Raw genomic sequence first — 8,025 nt, forward strand, 5'->3', positions numbered from 1 at the left:
CATAGTTTGGAAATTCGCACACACGGCCCACACGGCAGCACAAAGCTGGTACACGGGTACGTCCCTGCCCATGAATTCCCCTCTGTGTTGTGCCTTGCTCTGTGCAGGCATGCTTAACCCCCCCCCCCTCTCTCTCTCTCTCTCTCCGTCTCTCTCCCTCTCCCTCTCTCTCCCTCTCCCTCTCTCTCTCTCTCTGTCTCTCCCCCCCCATCTCTCTCCCTCTCGCCCGTCGCTGCCCTGGTCGCGTGCCGCCGACAAGGACGGAAGACGCAGCCGACAGTCCTTTGACGAAGACGTCCGGTGAGCAGACAGTCGGCCGCCGCCGGCGAGCTACGGTTTGAGACGTCAAAAGCGACGCCGGAGCTCGGAATTACGTTCGTCTGCCAGTTTAATTGGGCGCCCGTTTTGCATATCGCATGATATCCGAGGCAATTTTTATGAAATAAGATGACGGGCTCTGATCGCAAATCAAAGTGTACGGCGACTGTCAGGAGGGGTGTAATGTGTGGGCGTTTTGTGCCCCTTGTGTGTTGTGGACGCACCGGTCCACTCCCTCGACGACCTTTGAGTCCTATAGGACTCTAGACGACCTCTTCTCTCTTGTTCTCAATGTGGTGGGTGGCAGTCAGTTTTTGAGGATCGATACGTGCGCGGATACGTGTGGGAAACGTTAATGCTGTAAAATCGTTCCCATTCTATCACTTTGAAAAGGCGACAGTTCCTTTGTTTTACTATCGGAGAGAGAGAGAACTTTAGTTGACAATTGACAACCCTAATAAGTGTTGATCTCGGCTTGGGCTTGCGCGTGTGAGACATTTTTCAAGCCTTTGTTTTCAAGTGCGCGCCCATTTGACTTGACCTGCTCCCCCTCATGAATCTCTCCCGGTATCTGTGCGGCTTCCAGACCCTCATCACCCCCATAGTTTTCCCATAATCACCACCCCTCTCCTCGTATACGGCGAACTTTATGGTCGTTTGGGATAGTGAGATCCCTTCAGAATGTTAATTGTTTCCAAAGTGCGGCGGCGTCTCGTCTCGCGCTCGTACGTCTGGGGGGACAGGGTCCAGGACGAGAGGTCCAGGGCGCACCCCATGGCCCGGCCGGGGGCGCAAAGAGTCCGGGCTAGCTCATCAGATCTGCCCAAAGGGCGTGAATGAAATAATAATCACAATAACATCATCATGTATATGCATAAAACATCGTAGCGCTCCACTTTCTGCCTCCCCCCTCTCGCTGGCGGGCGGCGGGAGACCCAAACGCATGCGTGGGAGTGAGCACGGCGGAGAAAGAGATGTAATGCTTTGTGAGAATGAGAGAGAAGGAAGGACTGGCGCGCGCCACACGCTGCAAAGAAATTGAATCGAAGTCTCATCTCCGTCTCAATCCGTCTCACGTGTGGCCGCCAAGGGGTTTCCATATCTTCTTACAGTCTCTCACATTAGGAGTAGACGATACCGATTGTTTTACGGCGCATCGTGTCCGTGTCTCGCTCGCGAGTGAATACGCGAGAGGCTCGGTGGGGACATAAAACGCTTCTCTCAAAATGCCTTTCATCGGCGAGAGATGAACCCGGGCGTTAAGCAACCGCGGCATGATTTAGAGAGCCATATCCTGGAATGCCTGTCTCTCTCTCACACACTCTCTCGGCCCCCCCGCCGAGGTACGCGGCCCTTCTGAGCGATCTAGCCCCGTCCATGTCTGTCCCCTAATTGGGCGTAAGGTCCTTGTCGCGGGCCGCGTCGGTGGCGGCCGACGGGCCGACCTCTCATATCGCTGTTATGGCTGAAGTATCGCTGTCTCCTCACCGGGGTGGTCTTTGTTTCTGAAAAGTTGCAACACCCAAATATTGAAGTTTTCATAGATGTAAAGGTACGATTTCCAAAGAAGTTAAAAACTAAAACAAAAACACTCGTAACTGAAGTGTGAGACCTTTTCACTTGTCAGAAAACAATAAGTATAGCTCAACACCCACAACAACTGCAGTACTGTTGGTATTGTGCTCTTAAAACTGTGGTACTAGGTACAGTGTCGTACGGGGACGATCGCTCTCTTGTCTCTAGGGAGCCGCTAAAAGGTAGGCAATTTGCGCCACAAAGTCCCTGTATGCAGACAACCGACTGTATGCAGAACACCTCCCCTCCCCCTGGTCCTGGTAGAAGCGTCCTGTGTATATGTGTTAGTCTGTGTGTGTGTGTGTGTGTGTGTGAGAGAGAGAGAGAGAGAGAGAGAGAGAGAGAGAGAGAGTGAAAGGGATGTCGTCTGTGCCGCTGCGACGCGATACTCGTAAAGTAGTTTCAAATTGGACTGTATTTAGCAGAAGATTTAAACGTTTCAACACTGCTTTGAAGGCGAGCCGCTACCGATTTTCCCTCACACAACTCTGTTGAATCAAATATTGAAAAGCCATTAAAGTGGATTTGTTCGGCCCCAACGCGGGTGATACACTACCGTGGGGAAATGTGTAATATAAGCAGGGAAGGACCGAGGTGGAACGGAGTGAGGGGGGAAGTGGAGAATTGGGGAGGGGTTTGTGGATTCATTGGCTTCTTGCCTCATGTTCACACGCAATCGCAATGTCTTCTGGAAAACAACGGACAACAAGCTCCGTCCGAAACTGCATTCAGAAAAGCGTGTACCTGATTTAGACATCAAGGACAATGCGCTTACATTAAAAATCAAGAGCAATGTACTGAGTGTACTAGAACACGATCTTTTCGGTTTGGTTTCGGCCCCGTCGAAGAGTAGCTTCTATCTTTGCCTTCCCTTCCCTGCGTCCACTCTCGCTCTCACTCGCACCCGCTGCCGAGCCAAAGCGACGCTCCACAGCATGCGTCTGACCTCTGGCTTTGGTCTGGATGCTGATGCTAATGATGATGTTTTGGCATCAATAATAATTTGGCATCCCATTTGTACGGCACGTACTCATTTGAATGTTGGACTGTCACCCCAAACGGCTCCAACATTAAGCGCAGTATTATTATCATGAAAGACTTTCGCTTTGAGGTTTGACGAGGCGTCTGCCATAAAGAACGGATCCTTACTGGGGCAAACAACATTGATCATCGACCCAATGTTGTGCGAGCCTCTAAACGGATTGATTTTGTGAGCGAGGTTTTTGCGCCTTAGGGAAAAGACTGGGAGTGGCGCGAGATCCTGACCAAAGTATTTTTGCGTGCTGGTTGTCATCGTCATTCGTGCGGCCCGCACCCGGAAAGCGTCGTCGCCGTCCACCACTAGGCTGCGTGGACGTGTTGTCGTCGTTCGATAAAAATCGGCCCCGTGCATGAAGCGGAGTCGTGTCGACATCGACGACTCCAATAAAGGCGGGCCCGGAATCCATGTTCCGGGGCCGTTTTGTGTATTTGCTGCGCGCCCCTCCGCCGGGTGAAATGTCGCTGCTGCGGCTGCAGAGACGGCGGGGGGAATACGTTCGTTCTCAAAGTTTGCAAATAGGAGAGTTATCACGACTGCTTGTTCATAGCGAACTGGAGCCAAACCGAAGCTAATTTTGCGCCAGCACTTCCACTCTGACCTGTGTTGGTGCCAAGCCAAGCAGTTTTATTTATTGGAAAAATAGTTCAGAAAGGTGTAACGTCGATCTCCGGGACAGTTTTGCAGTATGGTTCATTGAACCCCACAAAAATCTTTCTTCAGGAAAAAAAAATAAAAATTAAAAAATATCATAATTTTTCTTTATTGTCCTGTGAACGGCCGTGTCGATGAGTGTTTTTGTCTCTCTGGATCTTGGTGACCCTTGTAAAGGAGTCGCCGGACGTTTTAACTGTACCGTCTGGCGGGGGTCCGGCCCGGGTTGGCCAACAGGACGGAATATCGATTGACCGTCAAATTCCGAATCGAACCATAAATGTCACGTTACAAGCGCGTCCCACCCAGCGAGCGAAAAAGTCGTCAAATGAAGGGAATCGAGCAAAACAAAAGACGTTCGGGGGACGAGAAAGTGGTTTTTAAAGTTCATAAATATAAGCAGAGTATTGTTTTTTCATCCGAAACGGGAGCAGCGGCGGCTCATCGGCGGCTTGAGAGGAGGTATTTTCTTGTGCCAGCGCTGACGAAAAAATATATCGGCTTTGATGTATTGGCATCGGCATCGACACTTCAGCAGCTCGTGCCACCCTGTGCGGGAGTTCTTCGGTTGTCGTCGCATCGAGTCACTTAGGACCCTTTTTTTTTTTTTTGCGGTTTTAGTCCCCTGACGGAGGGATGCGACAGGATTTGTATATTCATCACATCGGTTACCGTTGTCGGGAAAGAGCATTGTCTGGGGCGTATTTGCATAACCGAAAAGCTGTTTCCCCCTGTTTTGCATTATTTTCCTCTGGAAAATGGGTCTGTAATTTTGGCGTGCTGAAGGGGCTCGTGTCTTACCAGACAGGAGCCCGTCATCACTCAATCAGCCCCGCCCCATCGGAATCAGACTCGACGAACGGTAAGTCACAGGACAGTGCGGTAGCGGCCGGGAGGCGCCCGGGACACCTGCCTCCCCGGGCCTCACGTGGTCGCCCCCGGGCCGCGGCTCTCCCTGCTCCCTCTGCTCCCCCTGCTCCTCCTGCTCTGTCTTCTGCCGCTCCGCTCCCGATCGCTTCGATCTCAACCGATAATTCGCGATATTTATTTACAGCGGCAGTGGGTCCCGATGATGAAACCCTCCCCCGCCTACACAACGGTCAGCAATCTGCCTATATTTACGTACGCGGTGTAGAAATTTACAATTGTTGACACTGACATAAGCATTCACTCGCATGCACCCGACGTTTGACGTCAGGCCGCGTCAGGCACTTTTTTGACCAGAAATTTAACTACTTGAAAGTGTTGAACTACAAAATTCAACGGTTCCAAGTTTTTACCTATTCCAGCAACCTCTGAAGTCAACACTTCCAAGTATTCAACTTTTCACTCCAGCAGCTCTTGACGTTTACCACTGTACATTCACACACGTACAAAGTATGCCCTATTCACACACTTGGTTTTCCGGTGTATCGACGTTGGTTTTGGCGCAGACGACATTATTGTAGTGAGAACCCCGGGCCGCCCGAGCGCCGCCGGTCCAACCCGCCCGATTCAAACTTTTGATAACAGGGAAGCATTCCTCTTTCGGTTTTACCGCTGCTTTTGCCGGACCAATAGCGCTGTCTGTCTGACTTTCGCTTTTGCTCAGGTGGGGTAGTTGTGCCCGGCCTCGACCAACTCCAGAGGACGCCCCCCCCCTCCCCTCAGTGGCGTCATCCTATACCGCAGGACGACGCCTTGAGACTAATTAAATATGAGGAACGAAAGGGATATGAGAGGAAGGCAAAGGCAGATGCAGTGAGGAGGAAAAACGAGAGGGGCACGTGGAGGGGAGGGGAGAGGGCACGGGGGAGGGGGAGACGGCACGAATCATTCACCTTATAGTGTTTTTAGACCGCGAGAGGGATGGGGAAGGACCGTTGGCAGGTGTACGGGGCACACTCCCGCCGCCGGGGGAGCGGGGGGTCCGTCCGTCTCTCTGCCGCTGTCTTTCTTGGAATGTCTTTAGGTTATGTGTGTCTCTCATTTTTATCAGCGCCCTGATGTCCCCCTCGGTCATTAGCGCACTGTTCCTACCGTTCATTACCCGTTTTAGAGTTCTTATTAGAGGAGGGGGCTCATGTCCCCCGGGATCCTCTCGGCACTTTGGTAGTGGTTGGCTGCGTGCGGCACCGTGTGCGCGGAAATTTGCTGCGGTGGTTTTTGAATTTGGTTGGATGGATGAGCCCTCGATCTCGATGAACTTCAAGTTCACCTGAAATATGGCCGTATGACTCTTTTAGGGTACTCAAAATGAGGGGGAAGTCATTCCTGATCAAAGTGTAAAAGTTAGTACGTTAGTACACGTTAGTACACCCTATTTTTTGCGTAGTTTTTCATCATTTATGCAAAATAATGTTATTACGGCGCTGTTAGGCTTGATTTCTACCATTAGTACGCGTTATTACGATGTTATTACGAGTTAGTACGTCTTTAGTACAGGCCTGGGTATACGAGTTAGTACGCAAGTAATTTCCCCCTCGACTGAAAATTGATAAAATTGCGAGTTTTGCTGATCGCCTCACATATTGTACGCCAGGTGTCATCCGGCAGCTATTTTGTGGACATTTTTGATATCAGACGGTTTCATTTTACAGTGAACTAGAAAACAATAAATAATCAGATGGTTGTTTTATTGGGATGGTCGAAGTTTATCCTATCATATGGCCGAAGATGTTCACCGGCAACGGATTGCCGGGTATGCGTTGTTGTGTCCAAGCCTCTGCCCCCCTAAGCGCCGCTGCTGCCTCGTACCCACACGTGGCATGGCTGCATTTCTCATACACGTCCGCGGTGCACGCACGCTGCTCCGGAAGCCTCCGTGAATGAAAGCGCAAAAAGAAAAATCTTCTCTTCTTTTGCGACCTAACCGAACTCTAAAAGGAGCAGGAGCCCGCTCGTAACTCTGCTCTCTGCTACTCTTGTTTTCTCGCTCCCTCCGCCTTGGCCGCGCTGCCACAAAGCGCCGTTTGGCCCGCGATTTTTCATTTTTTACGAGATATTTCAAGTGAAATAAACGTCCCCTAAATGGAGCAAAAGTAAAGGGGGACGGCACACCGTACACTGCGGGGCCGAAGGGGATAAAAGGCCCCCCCGCGGTGCAGCAGGGCGCCAGCGGTCGACGGAGAGGGGGGGGGGGAGACTCGTGTGCGAAAACTCTTTGGGGGTTGAGCGAAAAATAGATTGTGGGGGGGGGGGGCGGCGCCAGTGTATGCGAATACAGAGAGATCCGGACTGACGGGTGAAGCGTGACGATCATAAACCTTAAAAAAGACAAGCAAAAAACGAAAAAGAAGAGCATTTTGGAACATTATCTACTCTGAAATTGAACACTCTTGAATAAAAAAGTCAGAACTTCACGAAGAATTCGTTGCGAAAAAAAGTGTAGGGCAATCCCATTGATTCAATAGTGAGTCAAAATGCCCTACTGTTGTAAGTCTGGGGATTCGAGCATTGCAGTGAGACATTCCCCTATGATACCAGAGCAGGGGAAGTGGGGAGGGGACGCGGGTCATCTGGAGTAGGACGGCGTAGGATCAACAGTGGGAAATTAAAGTCCCCCGCACTTGTCGGATTTTCAGACGAAATTGTCAGTGACCTGTGTTCCACTACAGGCTGTGGACCTCGGCTTGGTGCTGTGCGCCTAGAAGTGTCCGGCCCGCCTTTTTGCCCTCGGCTGTACCTCACGGCCCCAGGGGCTGACAACGGGCGCGGCCGCTCGCGCGCGTGGGTGAAGCAAGTACTGTCTTCATCAGATTACCGCCTGTCTCGAATTTATTTACCCCGATGTCTTAATTATATCACCGCGCGGGGCCACGGGTGCGCGGGGCGGGGCGTGGGCGGCCGCGCCCCTTTTGTTTACCCAGCGATGGAAGGATACGCGCACACTAGACTGGCACTTAAAAATCACTTTTTAGATTTTTAAAGGTCCTAGGGTCAGACTTTGTTTCTTTCGATGAGAAAAAAATCTCTTTTTTTTAGAGACTGATCGGACACGTTTTAGTGGTGCCGCAACGGCCCCAAAGTTGATTTATTTTAAATAACGACACTAAGTCACATAAACGTTAATAACTACCCTCCCCGATGTCCAATCGACGTCAGATTTTGACCAAAAGTAGAGTATTATATAGGGCAACTTTCGTCCAAAGCCACCCCGCTGTAGCTCAAATACTTTCGGAGTTATGGCCGTTGAAATATTTTGGTCATTTTTAGTAACTTTGGGGAAATGACCAAATTTCACGAAAAAGGACTTTGACCGTCGTCTTTTGCTCTTAAAAATCAGCCACTGGTTCTCTAGCGGTAAAATTCTGTTCTGAATCCGAATCCGTCGAGAGATTTGACGGATTACATCGTCTTGTTGCCATTCTGGAAAAGCAGTCCTCCATAAGCCCCTAATAAAATGAAAGTTTTAGAATGGCAACAAGACGATGTAATCCGTCAAATCTCTTGACGGATTC

This window comes from Frankliniella occidentalis, unplaced genomic scaffold (assembly GCF_000697945.3).
Source record: "Frankliniella occidentalis isolate FOCC.00 unplaced genomic scaffold, Focc_3.1 Scaffold1, whole genome shotgun sequence".
In the NCBI taxonomy this organism is placed as follows: Eukaryota; Metazoa; Arthropoda; class Insecta; order Thysanoptera; family Thripidae; genus Frankliniella; species Frankliniella occidentalis.